Here is a 17957-nt window from a genome sequence, read left to right on the forward strand (position 1 = left end):
TGTCAAGGTGTTGTTTGAGAATGAAAGATAGAATGTCGTGTGAGGAGTTTTATAATTCGTCTATTTAATAATTTGCAGTTTTTTCCATTTTTTTTTCTTTTTGCGAGTCAGGGCCACACCGCAGACCGGTTTCGAGACATGTAACACGACCTCAGCAGAGAAAGACACGACAATATTAATTCATAACGTGTATTTTCTCTCACTGCTGTGGTTGGTATTCGTCACCGTGTCCAGTGAAAAAAAAATCCAAAGACATTTTGAACACCATTTACAGAACAGAACGATTTCACTGGAAAAACTAACCATGAAATAACAGCATTTGTCACGTCGTTCAAAGAGTGGAATATATACAAGAAAATAAAAATCTCAGCGCGAAACTTAGCCAACTATCATCAGGTTATCATGAAAGTTTGTGAGAGGTTCTTTGATCTGCAATAAGAAACGTTAGTGATGGTGGTGGTTGTGGCGATGGCTGGTGTGTGTGTGTGTGTGTGTGTGTGTGTGTGTGTGTGTTGTGGTGGAAGGAGGAGGAGGAGAAGGCAGCAGTTGTGGTGGTTGAACTTATATAGTGATTGTAGGGGTGGTGGTGGTTGTGGTAGTGGTGGTGGTGGTTGCTACACTGATACTTGTGGTAGAAGAAAGGGGAGGTGGAGGGGGGGGGGGTTGTGGTGGAGGTGCTGGCGGAAATTAGACTTGCGTTGGGGATAGTAGTGAGGGAGGAAGTGGGTGATCATTGTAGGGGAATCGTAACTCTGGCACTAAATGTGGAGGTGACGATTGCAACAGCGGTGAAAATGGAGAATTCTTAGGGTTATTTGTGGTGATGTATGTGTATGTATGTGTACACCGTCTCCTCTCTGCTTTCCTTTGAGTCGTGGTAGGATAACATATGTATCTACTTTCATTCCTATGGTTTTCCGGGAGGTTTGATGGTTAGAATAAGACATGCAGAAGAGCAGTCGGTTCAGAAGGTAACGAGGTATGGAAGAGTGCACAGAGTAAAATCTTAATCTTGGAAACACTTAACCTTGTTCTTCCCTCTAGCCACGCCAGCATCATTTAAATTCTAATAAACGTTAAGTCGGGGCTGGCGGGGAGACGAGTCGAGGCGAGTGGAGGGTCAGGGGGATGATACGCTATTGTTGTCCGTCATGTCTTGCAGCAGTGTGTTAATGTGTTTCGACGCGCAAGTATTTATATCACCACAAACCACTTAGACCGAGATAGAGAACTGTGACACACAACAACGACTGACGTGTCTTTTTCTTCAAATTCACGACAAACTCTCCTCCTCCCACATGGCGGTGTTGTGGGAAATACGTCCTCGCAGAAATAAGTCGCTCTGCTGTTCACCATGCATGCGGACTTGGGAATACACAGCAGGAAAACATTATTTTGCCTTGTTTTGTTCTGGTTTGTCCTCTTGTTATCTTTTTGATGGTTAATATTGCCGCCAAGAAAACGACACAGCAGACCAACAGACCAACAAGCAAGAACCGAGTGAATATCAACGTGGGGTAATTCTTTCTAAAATCTGCCCTTCTCGTTTGCTCTAAAGCCTTCTCTTGATTAAAAGCGTTTCTCTGATGTTTGCGCCATGTATTGGAGCCGAAACAGGACTAGTAAACGATAGCAATGAGTGAAATAGAATAAATAAGCAAGTTGAACCTCTCTTTGCGAGCTATTATGCAGTTGCGAGCTAATAACGAAACTAATTCATAGTTATCGTTAAAAGAGTTAGATTCTGATGTTTCTTGGCAATAGTTAGGCGTCAGAAACAGGTAAATACTATGCTCTGAGTACGACAATCTGGCAACGGTGGGTTTCCGAGTATCTATTCCGCTCCGCTTCTTCCAGTGACTTCTGCTGCCTCAATCATCATCTGTGCATTGAGCCTCTTCCATGCACACATTTTTCTTTTTTTTTGCGTTCGGCTGTATGGCGCAGTTTTTGAGGAGTCGTTGCCATTGTTGCCAGGTATCAGCTTATCGTACTGAGCATATATCGTATTTTTCGTTTTTTGACACATAACCATTGCCGTAAACCATCAATACTTGACCCCCATAACACTGACTTTAATTGTAGATCGTTACTGGCGCTTCTACAACAGTTTTAGGACCTGAAAATGAAATATGCAATGTTCTGAGTTTACGAGAATGGCAACGCTGCCTCGTGATCAACGTTACCATATCATCGTACTCCAGAGCATTCCAGTTATCGGTTTCATACTGAAAAGTGTAATGCCCACACAAAGACCGATATTCAATTCAAGTTATTTTTAAACCAATAAACTATAGATGTAGTTTTTTATTCAATTGGTGTGTGTCAGAAACCGGAAGATACAAGCACAACAATCTGGTAACGCTGCTCGGGATGCCACTCCGCTTTTGTAGGAATCAGCTGACAGCCGCAGAATAGCTCGCAGAGAGGTTCAAATTGCTTACTTTTTCTATATTTCACTCACTGCTAACGTTTACTTGTCCTGTTCCGGCTCCAATACATGACACGAATATGAAAGAAACACTTTAAATCAAGACAAGGCTTTATAACAAACGAAGAAGACAGATTTTAGAAAGAATTACCCCACGTTGATATGATCTCAGTTCATGCTTGTCTGGTCTGTTGGTCTGGTGTGTTGTTTTCTTGCCGGCAATATCAACCACCACAAAGATCACAAGTGGACAAAACTATAACAAAACCTGGCAATGTGGTTACCTGCTGTGTATTCTCTAGTGCACATGCGACTTATTTCTGCGAGGAGGCATTTCCCGCAACACCGCCTGCACGTGAGAGGGGGAGTGTCCGTGTTGTGAACGAGAAGAGACACCTAAGTTGTTGTTCTGTGTCAAGGTTCTCTGGTCTAAGTGGTTTGTGGCGTTATAAATACTACATGCGCGTCAAAACACATTAACACACTGCTGCAAGACATGGCGGATAACAACAACAACACTGAATCATCTTATCCCTCCACTCGGCTCGTCTCCTCGCCTCGCCTCAGTCGCCGCGGTAAGTGCATCAATGCTGACCTACCTTTTATTACCACTTAAATGATGCTAATATGGCTAAAGGGAAGAGGGTTAAATGTTTCCAAGGTTAATTTACTATATGCACCCTTCCATATCTCGTGTCCTGAACCAACTAGTCTTCTGACATGGCTAAATGGAAACACCAGGAAAAAGGATTGATGTTTCTTGTTAGCCTACTACAACGTGGGGGTGGCAGAAACAGGAAGGATTGATGTTTCTTATTAGCCTACTACAACGTGGGGGTGGCAGAAACAGGAAGGATTGATGTTTCTTGTTAGCCTACTACAACGTGGGGGTGGCGGTAACAGGAAGGATTGATGTTTCTTGTTAGCCTACTACAACGTGGGGATGGCAGAAACAGGAAGGATTGATGTTTCTTGTTAGCCTACTACAACGTGGGGATGGCAGAAACAGGAAGGATTGATGTTTCTTGTTAGCCTACTACAACGTGGGGGTGGCGGTAACAGGAAGGATTGATGTTTCTTATTAGCCTACTACAACGTGGGGGTGGCAGAAACAGGAAGGATTGATGTTTCTTATTAGCCTACTACAACGTGGGGGTGGCAGAAACAGGAAGGATTGATGTTTCTTATTAGCCTACTACAACGTGGGGGTGGCAGAAACAGGAAGGATTGATGTTTCTTATTAGCCTATTACAACGTGGGGGTGGCAGAAACAGGAAGGATTGATGTTTCTTATTAGCCTACTACAACGTGGGGGTGGCAGAAACAGGAAGGATTGATGTTTCTTGTTAGCCTACTACAACGTGGGGGTGGCAGAAACAGGAAGGATTGATGTTTCTTGTTAGCCTACTACAACGTGGGGGTGGCAGAAACAGGAAGGATTGATGTTTCTTATTAGCCTACTACAACGTGAGGGTGGCAGAAACAGGAAGGATTGATGTTTCTTATTAGCCTACTACAACATGGGGGAGGCAGAAACAGGAAGGATTGATGTTTCTTATTAGCCTACTACAACGTGGGGGTGGCAGAAACAGGAAGGATTGATGTTTCTTATTAGCCTACTACAACGTGGGGGTGGCAGAAACAGGAAGGAATGATGTTTCTTATTAGCCTACTACAACGTGGGGGTGGCAGAAAGGCTTTGTTTTGTGGGTTACTATGCAGGAGTTGGCAAATCTTTCCAAGCACACGGGCTCACTGTTACATGTTGCGTATGCCTGTGTATTGAAGTGAACCTTTACAGCATCCCAAACGTAAAAATAAAATATTCACCAACTGGAATAATAATATACACAAATGGAAGCGCATATATTTCGCAAATTGATAACAACAAAGTTCGGGATACCTTTCAATTTATCGCATTTTGGCAGCGGGCAGGTTGTGTTAGGTTAGGCTAGCTTTATTATAGTAAGATGAGGTCAGGTTCGGTTAGGATATTAGTTTGGTTAGATTAGTTGATTTTAATTGTTTTTGATAAATACGTGTGCTACGCTTCGCTATGCGCTGTCCCGTTGTTACTGGCGGTCGGCGTCAGATTAGCCTACGTTAACATGTTAGATTTGTATAACTAACTCACAGGGGGTTGAGGCCTGAGGGGGACGATATTCCGCGCACAGAGGCACAATGGTTACTACGTCTAGAAAATGGGTCGAGCGGGGCTGCTTATCCTCCTCATTTTCCTCCCTCTCGACGTTATCCTTCTCACCTCCTCTCTCTGCCTCGTCCCTGGCGCCGAGAACCGGATGTGTATTTGCCGCTAATGACGTGCACGGTTTTCCTACTCACCTCAACATTAATCTGTCAACCACGATGACTAATGTGTCCTGACGATGTTAAACCATCCTCCTGGATCTCTCGCCTATGCACTGTTCTTCTCATTCATATCCGTTTACATGTTATGCTTCTTGTAAGGCTTTCTTAATTTCAAAACACAAAGGACACTGCTGAAATAAATCAGAACACTTATAAGATTAAGAGAAAAGCGTTCATACGGTTGTGTGGTGTATTCTGAAGTGTTGCGGTAAATTAGTTACATGAAACTGGTAGCACTTCTTGCGTGAATAGTTTTCCTGGCATATTAATGACAATATAAACTAAGGTCAGGTGTTGCTCATACGTCCAAACAAGACCTAAACACGACAGGGTAGCTTATTCGTGGTTTAGTCGAGCAGTAATGGATGTATTTTGTTCTCTGTGGCAAAATGGCGTAAGACTGTTATAACAGTGTTGTGCGTAGTAAACCTCACATTTTTTACACTCTGTTCTATTGGTCGTGTCCTTATTACCACGGAACGTCCAGTTTAGTTAATGTAGTGAACATATCCTATCACTCCGCAAATTTTCTGAAGTTTCCCAGGTCCACGATTCATGTAATTAGCTTTGCAGTAATTCCCGGGTACATTTACACCAAATTATCTTCACACTGTTGTTCACGGCGGAGAGGATGAATGAAAAGTCCTCACTCTACGGTATTGTTGGCTACGGACACTGGTTGGACCCGCTGGGGTTAGTGTGATTGATGTTTTGCAGCTTGTGTGCTGTGAATAGCTTTGTGTAACTAATAGAATATGCCGGGAAAGTTACTGTTAGAAGAAATCTACATCATCAGACTGAGCAGACGTGTTTCAGTCTTCCCTCCTCTCCTTGGTTATCCTTAGAAAGCTTCTTCTTGTGTATTGACAATGACATTAATGTGCAGAAAGCTACCTTCAGCTTTTTTGATACTCGTCGAAGGCTTTAGTGTTCCTTAAGGTGCAAATGTGTTATTTTAGTTAATTTTAGAACAGGCTCGGTATCAAACATCCTGTGCTGCACCGTAGTAGTGCGTGTAGCTACGGGTCATGGCGTCTGCTCTCAGATCCGAAACGGGACGTTAGACACGTATTCATCTGAGCTTTTCACCCTCCTGTGTGAGTCAGGTGAGGAGAGTATAGCTGAAAAAGAAGGTGGTTATAGCTACCTTTCATGTGTTTTTTCCAGGTACCTTGCCATCACCTATAACTCACACCGGAAGACGACAAGCTCAGATGGCTACGTGTCCACCACACGGCATCTAATCCGAGAGCAGCCACCCTGTCCTGTGTCTCTAGGTTAGGGATACCTATGCAGCTCAGACCTCAGGCCAGAGCGACGGAAACAAGCGCCTAGGCGACGTGAGGGTTACCTTGAATTTTCACGTTAGCGTATAATCAGAGGGAGAAAAGAGAAAACACATCGCCCCACTGCACGCTGCGTCACCCAAGTACGAGTACTTTACTAGATAGTGATCGACGGTGCACGAAAATTCGATCACACCTTCACTTACCGTCTACTTTACAGCATCGGGTTCCCGATAACTCGTGCATGTCGCTGCGTAACACCCATGCGAACAAAATACTCATAAAAGCAGTTTTCCTGTGCCTTTTTTTCTGTAGGTGGCCAGTATTCATCACCACTTTTTTGTTGGAGATCGGATTTTTTTATGAACTGTTAACGAATTAGTGTTCCTTAGATGCCACAATACTGCCTGGGACTACTGACTAGGAGTGGTTACTGTCCCCCCATGAGCAAGGGGGATGGGGTGTGTGATGCGTGAGGTCCTGTCAGTGCCCAGAGATCGACGATAAAGAGCACTTGCTCATGTCGGGAGGGTACCTGCTGGCGATTACGAGTCCATCACGTGATCAGGCCGTGGTGAATGACACACACATTCTGAGAGCTTGTGACAATATTCCCGCGGCGCCTCTCTTGTTCACTTATCGGACGTGCCCCCAGCCTCGCCTCAGCCTTCGTCACGGTCCTCTGGCCACCGCTCCCACGCCCCACCTGTCCTCACCCTCCTAGCGCCAGTCACCTGTACGTTACCTCGGGGGGTGCCAGCGTCACCGGGTGTCGAACATGTTCATGTCGTTTCTAATGCTCTGAGAAAAAATATGGGACGGTGACGTGTTTTGCCCTTTACTCTATTCATATGTTTTTCTTTCTTCATTTGCTGAAACAGGATGTCTTTTTTCTCTCTTTTATCACAATTTGTCAGTTATTGTTACACATAACAATGATGCAAGAAAAATTACCTTTACTTATGTATCTAATTTAACTGTAATTTAGGCTGCCGGTAAAACACGACTTTGATTGCGGGTGGCTCCTTGGCTTAAAAATACCCATTAGCAGCAGTACGTCTGTAAGTAATACTGTTTTGCTCCGGCTGGATCGCGGGAAAAAGGCCGGAAGGATGACTCATAGTGGGAAGGAGATGGGTCAGAGGTGAGCTCTTGGCAGGGCAGGTTAAGGCTAATGCCACGTACTCCTCCTGCGGTAACATGTAAAAAGGCGTTTCCTCCTTGTAAAGCGTAAAACAGATTTCGTTGGGTTTGCGTGTTTGTCACCTTAGGGCGCGGTATATACTGTTGGCATGCTGTGCTTTCCTTTTTTTTGTTTTTGTTTTTTTTGAGAATGAGTATGGCGAGGAGACCCAATATGTAACCCCTGAGTGATATACAGGTAAAGTTGATATTTTAGGCAAATGAACCTTCACATAACTACCTAATCACCTCACCCTTCAACAGAAAAGTGACACATAGCCAAAGGATAAAGTTTGCTCTCTCCTATTCACTGTCGTACTCTTCATTCCTCTCCGTCGCTATCATGATCAGCAGCACCTTTTCATCAAAATTGGTGGAATAGTAATATTATGCGAAAAACAGACCGAGCCGACACAAGGGACACCCGCTGACACCCTTATATCCAGCCATAGCGAGTCCAGTTCACTTTAAGCATCGGCACGAAAAGCTTTGCGTTGCGTCAAGCTGGCATTCGTCACGGTCGTCTTGGTCGGCCTGGGAACAAACGCGTCAACTTGCAGAGGGAGAGAATGTGAGAAAATCGAGTCTTAGCTAGAAAGAGGAAAATAATGACTGGTATGAAAAAGTTATGAAAAATAATTAAATAAGGAAATATATAAATTAATAAATACCAAAATAAACAAATAAGATAAGACATTAAAAGAACGAGGACACGAGTAAACATCAATAGGATAAATGGAATAAAATGTGAGATTAAATTAAATAAAAAGCAAGAAAGTAAAAATGAACCTGTTATTACATAAAAAAAATAATGAAGTAGTAACAATAGTAATAATAATAATAATAATAATAATAATAATAATAATAATAATAATAATAATAATAATAATAATAATAATAATGATAATAATAATAATAATAATAATAATAATAATAATAATAATAATAATATAATAATATAGTCTAATAATAATAATAACTAATAATAATAATAATAATAATAATAATAATAATAATAATAATAATAATAATAATAATAATAATAGTAACAGAAGTAATGATAACGATAAAGAAATACAATGAAATGAAATAAATAAATACATTTGGGAAAAAAATAGCTCTGAGTTTTAAGATCTATCCCATGGCTATAGCTGTATTCTTGTGTGCGCCAGATGCTCGGCAGTGCTTGTACGTAGAATTACTGAATTGAAAAACAGGTTCAACACTCGTTACAATTTCCCAGAGTATGATGATAACCTTCACGCCTGCCATGCTTGCCCACATTTTTTTTTTTTTTACAATAGAGACAGCTCAAGGGCACAAAAAAAAGGAAACAATAATAAAAAAAGCCCGCTACTCGCTGCTCCAGGTTTGTAGATTGTTGGACTCGTAATCGCCAGCAGGTACCCTCCCGACATGAGAAAGTGCTATTTATCTGCGCCAGGACCACTGCGGGCACGCGCCACCCACCCACCAGCCCACACCCGCGCCTCGGCACGCTTCACACGGTTCCGCCTCTACTTACTGGAAAGTTTTCCCTAAACTCTTTGCTGCTTGGCCCAGTAGCAGCGGGGATCATGTTTCTTAACCCGTCTACTGCGATTGGCACGTATTTCGCCTTCACTGGTAGCCTGGTAACATACAGTCCCATGTCTTTCTCTGCCTCTGTGGTGGATAGTGGAGTATTTTCCATGTGGTATTGGTGTGCTGGATATCCCCTCCCAAGGTGCAGGAGTCTACATTTTTCTTCATTGAATTCTAGCAGCCACTTTTTGTTCCATTCCTGTAGCTTGGTGAGGTCTGACTGTAGGAAATCCGCAGTCAAGGGGTTAATGGTCCCTCCAAGCGAGAAAAATGAGAAAAAAATCACCCCTCACACAAACCATTTCATAATATATATCAAAGCAATTGTGATTAGATTATGTATCATCTATTTTTGGGGGTTTAAATCATGGCACAAATTTGGCCCGTCGCTGCTACACGGCAAAGCCACAAATTTGTCCCGTCGCTGCTACACGGCAAAGCCACAAATTTGTCCCGTCGCTGCTACACGGCAAAGCCACAAATTTGGCCCGTCGCTGCTACACGGCAAAACCACAAATTTGGCCCGTCGCTGCTACACGGCAAAGCCACAAATTTGGCCCGTCGCTGCTACACGGCAAAGCCACAAATTTGTCCCGTCGCTGCTACCGGGTTGAGCAAACAATAGGCGCACCTAACATTACAGTAGCCGATCCAGGATTCAGTACGTTTCTTAACTAGTAGAAGGCAATGTTATAATTGTATTTCGTAAAGAATCCTTATAACCAAACACTAACTAAAATTATGGGTATTCTTCCACCACCATACACCACCACCACCACCACCGAATAGGCCTTAATTTCGTGCTCGATTCACCGTTTCATTCCCGGCGAGTCGTGACGGTGCAAGGGCTTTCCTCTTTGTGGGTGAGTGGCGTGGCGGCTGCGGGTGTGGGCGCGACGAATACCTAATGCCTCCTGGAGATCCCGTGTGCGTGGCGAGCGTGGCTTTCCTAGCTGCCGCGCCCTCGACCCCTCACGTGCATGTCCGCAGACGTGGCCGCGAATAAGTTACTTTCATAAGCCCTCTCGCCACACCCACACCTGCGTTCTTCATGGATCGCTCGAGCCCTCCGCTACCTGTCGACCTCTCTCTCCTCCACCTGTGTCTTCGCTCTCCTCCTCCTCCTCCTCCTCCTCTATGTACTCTTTAATTCATTACATGTTTATTATTTTTTTTTCCTCTCCGGTCATCTCCTCCACCTGTTCCTCTTTGATCTCCTCTAACTTCTACACTTTCTTCCTCCACCTTCTTTAGTTAATTTCTTTTCGTGATTATTTTCCTACTTGCTCCTATAAATTTCATTTCTGGTGCTCCTCTTGAACGATGTCGCTGAAATTAAGGTTGATTGAAGACTTGGGCAGCTTGTGGGTAAACTTCCTCCACTGGGTGATGGATATATGTGTGTGTGAGTGTGTGTGTGTGTGTGTGTGTGTGTGTGTGTGTGTGTACTTAATTATATGAGTCACATGTTTGTAGATTGTTGGACTCGTAATCGCCAGCAGGTACCCTCCCGACATGAGCAAGTGTTATTTATCATCGATCTATGGGTGATGGTGTGTGTGTGTGTGTGTGTGTGTGTGTGTGTGTGTGTGTGTGAGGCCGGCATTTTCACGTTGCATGCAGGCACACAACTCGGCCCGTGATTCCCATGATGGAGGAAGGCGCGTCGGGGCGGTGGGTGACGAGGGCAGGTGTGGGGGCAGGTAACTGTGGGAATGAGTTGCCGTTCTCGGATCAGGGCGCCCCTTTTTTGTTTTGGGTTCCTTCACAGCCAAATTTGTGCCTCTGCCACGCCCGCTGCGCAAACAGACATAGCTGTACCTCCACCCCCCACCAATGCCTCCACAAGCGGATTCACCACCACCACCACCACCACCACCACTATCACCTTCATCACCACACCTACTACCACCAGCATTAATACCACCTCCACCACCATTATCAACCTCACAACCCCACCATCACTATCACCAGCATTAATACCACCTCCACCACCATTATCAACCTCACAGCCCCACCATCACTATCACCAGCATTAATACCACCTCCACCACCATTATCGACCTCACAACCCCACCATCACTATCACCAGCATTAATACCACCTCCACCATCATTATCAACCTCACAACCCCACCATCACTATCACCAGCATTAATACCACCTCCACCACCATTATCAACCTCACAACCCCACCATCACTATCACCAGCATTAATACCACCTCCACCATCATTATCAACCTCACAGCCCCACCATCACTATCACCAGCATTAATACCACCTCCACCATCATTATCAACCTCACAGCCCCACCATCACTATCACCAGCATTAATACCACCTCCACCATCATTATCAACCTCACAACCCCACCATCACTATCACCAGCATTAATACCACCTCCACCACCATTATCAACCTCACAACCCCACCATCACTATCACCAGCATTAATACCACCTCCACCATCATTATCAACCTCACAACCCCACCATCACTATCACCAGCATTAATACCACCTCCACCATCATTATCAACCTCACAACCCCACCATCACTATCACCAGCATTAATACCACCTCCACCATCATTATCAACCTCACAACCCCACCATCACTACCACCAGCATTAATGCCACCTCCACCATCATTATCAACCTCACAGCCCCACCATCACTATCACCAGCATTAATACCACCTCCACCACCATTATCAACCTCACAGCCCCACCATCACTATCACCAGCATTGATACCACCTCCACCACCATTATCGACCTCACAGCCCCACCATCACTACCACCAGCATTGATACCACCTCCACCATCATTATCGACCTCACAGCCCCACCATCACTACCACCAGCATTGATACCACCTCCACCATCATTATCAACCTCACAGCCCCACCATCACTATCACCAGCATTAATACCACCTCCACCATCATTATCAACCTCACAGCCCCACCATCACTATCACCAGCATTAATACCACCTCCACCACCATTATCAACCTCACAGCCCCACCATCACTATCACCAGCATTGATACCACCTCCACCACCATTATCGACCTCACAGCCCCACCATCACTATCACCAGCATTGATACCACCTCCACCACCATTATCAACCTCACAACCCCACCATCACTATCACCAGCATTAATACCACCTCCACCACCATTATCGACCTCACAGCCCCACCATCACTATCACCAGCATTAATACCACCTCCACCATCATTATCAACCTCACAACCCCACCATCACTACCACCAGCATTAATACCACCTCCACCACCATTATCAACCTCACAACCCCACCATCACTACCACCAGCATTAATACCACCTCCACCACCATTATCGACCTCACAACCCCACCATCACTATCACCAGCATTAATACCACCTCCACCATCATTATCAACCTCACAACCCAACCATCACTATCACCAGCATTAATACCACCTCCACCACCATTATCAACCTCACAACCCAACCATCACTATCACCAGCATTAATACCACCTCCACCATCATTATCAACCTCACAGCCCCACCATCACTATCACCAGCATTAATACCACCTCCACCATCATTATCAACCTCACAACCCCACCATCACTATCACCAAGACCACAATGTATTACCAACTCTACATCCTTCTTCATCTCCACCGCCACCACCACCACCCCCTCTACCACCCTCACTAACTCCACCACTTTTACTTGCATCATCATCACTATTACAACAATCACCACCATCGCTACCATCATCGCCATCACCACTATCATCACCATCACCGCCAGCACCTCCACTACCACCACAAACACAACCACTGCCATCACGTTCACCTCCACACCACCACCACATCCCCCATCACTACCAATAAATCCACCACACCTCCAGAACCATCACAGTTACCATCACTGCAACCAAGACTGAAACCACCACCACCACCACTACCACCACCACCACCAATACCTCTCAGCCAGACTCCCTCCAAAAAGTCATATCATGTCCCATCGCGGCCCCACACCTGCACTCCCCCCCCCCCTCCCCCCCCCCAGGCAGGTCAGGTCATAGCAGGCGTGACCCCTTGACCTTGAGGAGCGCCAGGTGGGGGCGTGAGAGGAAGAGAAAATTCCCGCTTTTACATCACGAGTCTGTTGTTTACGGCGGAAAATCACAATTGGCACCTGTGGAATGGTGTGTGTGTGTGTGTGTGTGTGTGTGTGTGTGTGTGTGTGTGTGTGATCTCCGCAAGTCAGTGTCCATGAATTATGTGTGCTTGTGTTTGTGCTGACGTAGAAAGGTACACACACACACACACACACACACACACACACACACACACACACACACATATCGTACTCCTCTTCTGCTTCATGGCCTTGCTCCATCACCCTTAAAGCACCGCCTTATACTAATTCTTCATCAGATAACCTTCACAAGTTTTTCCTCTCTTCAAACAACAGCCTCCTCTCCTGTGTCATGCCGGGGACATCAGCTGCATGACGGCGGGCTCTTCGTGTATGCAAGTCGTTTGCTGGCAAGTAATTATGCTTTTTTTCTCCTCCGATTGAGGTTTGTATATGGTGTTCATGAGAAAAGATAAATATATTGACAACAACCTTACAATAGTGTAGTTTTCCCAAAATTTCCAGCCTGGTGTTATCTGACTCATCTTCAAATTTGTCACACATGCATGTAAAGATGAATGGCGTCTTTGAGGGCAAACTGCTCTGAGAGGCCACACACTTAATGGGGTCACATTTCCCCTTCGCGGGTGAAGCAAGGAAGAGATAGCAACGCAGAAGCTGCCGACTAAGCTGTGTTGACATTAAGGAGACCTGTTACGTGTAAGCCGCCTATGGGGGTTTAGTGCCGGGGCCTCTCCTTTCTCCTTCAGTGTGTGTACAGTCTGGTGTCCGTACTCCCACCTCCTCCATGCAATGTTTGTTCTGTGACCTCGAAGCCTGTAAGGTCGTAGAGAACGAGGAGAACCCTCTCCAAGAGAAAGGCGGAGTATTTGCATCCCAGTGTCAAGATATCGTGCTTGCTGAGAAAATGGCTCCCAAAATGTTCGTGTGACAAACCGATCTGAGTGTCGGAGCCATGCTTCCCTTCATGTTTAGAGGCGTGGTTGATAAAAAGCAGCGCTAGCAAATAGCAAAGTAAGGTATAAGCTTGAGACACAATTTAAGAAAGGAAACACTAGCCTTTGGCTCTATCTTGGAAATGTTCTGTGAGGGGATGGATCCTCCCTGCTACCGTAAGTCGTACTCTACGAAAACGGGCAAGAGCTTTGTTTAAAACTTTCGTTGACAGGATATGATGAACTCGAGTCGTGTTGAATCTCATTAAGTTCAAATACAGGAATTCATGTTGAGATGTGTTCTTAGAGGATGGATCGAGAATATATCATGGAGAGGACGGGATGAGTTTAATGCCACAGGGTAAGATGAACAGGCATATGAAAGGTTTTTAGGTTATTTGAAAATTAGAAAGTTGATTCAGTGAATATCAACACTTCATCGTCGTCAAATTCAAAAGTAAATTACAGCTCCAACGTTAGGTGCCAGTGCTCAGTGGACTCCACTGAGAGCCTCAGCAGGGTTAAAGACGTCAGATTTCGGCAAGAGGCTGAGTAATGGCTGACCAAGAAAAGAAAAAAAAAACTTTTGAGAAACAAATTGACAGTTTAGCTTGACAGACTATATGATTGGGCGGGGAAGTGGCAGATGGAATTTAATGTAGGGAAGTGTAGTATTCTGAGTGTAGGTAGGAATAGCCCCTCACACAATTACTCCTCAAATGACACTCCTCTAGCAGGTCTGGGTGTGAGAGAGACTTTGGAGTCTTAGTGAGCGCTGACCTCCGTCCTAGGGCTCAATGCATCCAGGCTAAAAACCGAGCGAACAGAGTACTTGGTTTCATCTCAAGGAGCGTAAGCAATAGGAGCGCTGAAGTCATCCTCAAACTTTACTTAGCACTAGTTAGACCTCATCTCGATTATGCGGCTCAGTTTTGGTCCCCCTATTATAGAATGGATATCAAGATGTTAGAATCTGTACAGAGAAGGATGACAAAAATGTTTCAGGGAGTGAGAAACTTGCCTTATGAAGACAGGCTGAAGCATTTAAATTTACACTCTCTAGAAAGGCGAAGGTTGCGAGGAGACTTGATCGAAGTCTATAAATGGATGAAGGGATTTAATAAAGGGGATGTCAATAAAATTTTGGTTGTAAAAGAACCAGGTAGGACACGTAGCAATGAATTTAAGTTAGATAAATTCAGATTCAACAAAAAACATAGGCAATAATTGGTTTACCAATAGAGTGGTGGATGAATGGAACAGACTTGGCAGTCATGTTGTGGATGCCAATACCATAGATGCATTCAAGAAGAGGTTGGATAAATTCATGGATAGTGAGGTAAGGTGGGGTTAGGATTACAGGAGGTGCCTTGTATAGGCCAACCGGCCTCTTGCAGACTCCTTATGTTCTTATGTTCTTATAATGTGTGTGTGTATTTACCTATTTACCTATTTGTATTTACCTATCTGTAGTCTACCGGGCCCGAGCTAAGCTCTAATAGTCCCGTCTCCATATCTACATTCATCTAGCCTTTGTGTGTGTGTGTGTGTGTGTGTGTGTGTGTGACTGAATCCAGTGTGAAAATAACTTGTATTAAAAGTATATTTTAACTCTAAGATCAATAGACGGGGCCGAAGGGAAGGCATACAAGACTGAGGCACTGCTACAAGTGATCGGTAGGATTGACATATGGCAGGGAAGCAGGAAGGCAGAGGAGGAGGAGGAGCGGAGAGCAGTGTGGTCAGAGTCAGTCTCAGATATAATCTTTGTACAGCAGGAAATGAAGACTCAGTATTTCCTTATATATGGGATGACGAATCAGCTTTGAGCGTCAGGTGATGGAGGGGCGGTGAGGGTACCTGTCCTTGGTGAATAATGTCTTTAGGTGAGGAAGGTGACAAGCTAATGGCCCCCCGGCGAGGGGTAATAGCGCGCCAATAACAGCACCACCGTCAACACTTGAAAAATTTGTGATGATAATGATGCTGCCAACGACGATGACGAGTAAAGAAGAGAATGTCCGTTGAGTTTATCCTCGCCTCCGTGCCCGTTGAGGCCTCGCTCCAGACAAAGGTTAACCGTGAGATCCGGATTCCAATGTATTAGCTCGTCAAGGCTTCCTGCTCCACGCCTTTATCGGTCGCCTTGTGGGGAGGATGGGCAGAGGACTTGGCTCTACGGCGTGTGTCATCTTGGGCCCGACACACACACACACACGTAGACACGCACCACACCACAACCCGAGTGCCGTTGGTGGTGGTGCAGTGGTTGTGGTGGTGAATTATACAATAGGAAGTGAAGTAAAGCCAAGGTGACAAACAGATAGGTATGGTCTGAGGGCCGCTTTCACAGTCACTTTGTTTGTTTTGATCGTTACCAATGGCGGCGATCGCGCTATAGTATTTCCACGTAAAACTGGCCGATGGGGTAGTGGCGGCTGCGGGGTTAGCCTAGCCCCGCACCTTGCCACACACTCTCAACACCTCTCGCTTCCTCTGCAGCCGCCACTACCCCATAGGCTAGTTTCACGTGGAAAACTATAGCGTCGATCTCCGCCATTGGTAACAATCAAAACAAACAAAGTGACTGAAAGCGGCCCTGAGGAAACAACATTACGGCCCCGGCAGAGTCTTATCTTGTATCTCCAGTCTTCTGTTTGCCTGACCTGCACAGTTTCTGGGTTGCCACTCTGTTACTTTGGTTGTCCACCTGCTATTAGGTCTACGTGTGAAGTGGTTTGGCCAAGTTTATTTCTCTATCTTAACCCGTTGACTGCGGATTTCCTACAAGAAGACCTCACCAAACTACAGGAATGGATCAAAAAGTGGCTGCCACATGGGAAACACTCCACTATCCACCACAAAGGCAGAGAACGACATGGGACTATATGATATCAGGCTACCAGTGAAAACCAAATTCGTTCCAATCGCAGCGGACGGGTTAATAGTTATCATTAATGAGTTTAGTGACTCATTAAACGTTCTTCAACCATTGTCTTATTTAACCCGGTAGCAGCGACGGGCCAAATTTGTGGCTTTACTGTGTAGCTATCAGCGACGGGCCAAAATTTTGCCACGATATAAACCCCCCAAAATAGATGATGCATGAACTGATTACGAATGCTTTGATATATATTATGAAATGGTTTACGTGAGTTATGATTTCTTCTCATTAATTCGCTTAGAAGGCCTTTAGAAACGATCCCTCATCTACCAGGTTAATCCGCGATTCCCGCTTCCTCTCTCAACTCAGGATTTTTCTCGCGTCTTAACTTTCTCGAATATTTTGTGAGGCGCCAAGTTTCTGAACCGTTTGTTAGAGTTATATCATAGAAGGCAGGATACATTAACTGAACACCTTTCTGCTGTCTTGATTCCCATGTTTTATCCCTACAATACTTTTTTTTTTTTTAGCTGGGGATGATTTTGGAGATATTGAGGTCGGTATTCTCAAACGCTTCCACCTCTCACATCATCGAAGGTCAAAAAGGAAATTAATCTGGTTCTCATGAGTTTTTTTTTTAGGTTCAGAGTACAGAAGAAGGGTCAAACTACCAGCAGGGTCATAAAAGTAACTCTGGCAATGCCCCTAACCCCCTACGAAAGCCTTGTCAAATATGTGTTCTTGGGCGCCGATCTGAGAATGCGTCCCTGAATCTCCTTGTCTAACGTCTTTATTAATTGTTTTTATTGTTATGTTGATTATTCTTTCGTCTTATTCTGCAACACATATAAATAGTTTTGTCTGCCGCCTCTTCACCGGGTCACTCTTTTCGCGTTACTTGGGATGCCTTTCTCCGCCCTTCGTTTCCTCTGATGTTTCTTTGAATATATTTGGGTATTCCGCCAATCGACGATGTATGAAAATATTTGGGTGTTCCTCCAATCGACGATGTATGAAAATATTTGGGTGTTCCGCCAATCGACGATGTATGAAAATATTTGGGTGTTCCGCCAATCGACGATGTATGAAAATATTTGGGTGTTCCGCCAATCGACGATGTATGAAAATAT

At 44.8% G+C, this 17957-nt stretch overlaps 1 long non-coding RNA gene across 1 annotated transcript in view; it reads left to right on the forward strand.

Moving 5' to 3' along the window:
• Positions 1-2721: 2721 nt before the first annotated feature.
• Positions 2722-17957, forward strand: part of LOC126981350 (uncharacterized) — a 108618-nt gene continuing 93382 nt past the window's right edge. Inside the window, exon 1 of the long non-coding RNA XR_007733906.1 lies at positions 2722-3006. This is a non-coding gene — a long non-coding RNA (uncharacterized LOC126981350). The remainder of the gene's footprint in view (positions 3007-17957) is intronic.

This window comes from Eriocheir sinensis, chromosome 47, assembly GCF_024679095.1.
Source record: "Eriocheir sinensis breed Jianghai 21 chromosome 47, ASM2467909v1, whole genome shotgun sequence".
NCBI classification, from domain to species: Eukaryota; Metazoa; Arthropoda; class Malacostraca; order Decapoda; family Varunidae; genus Eriocheir; species Eriocheir sinensis.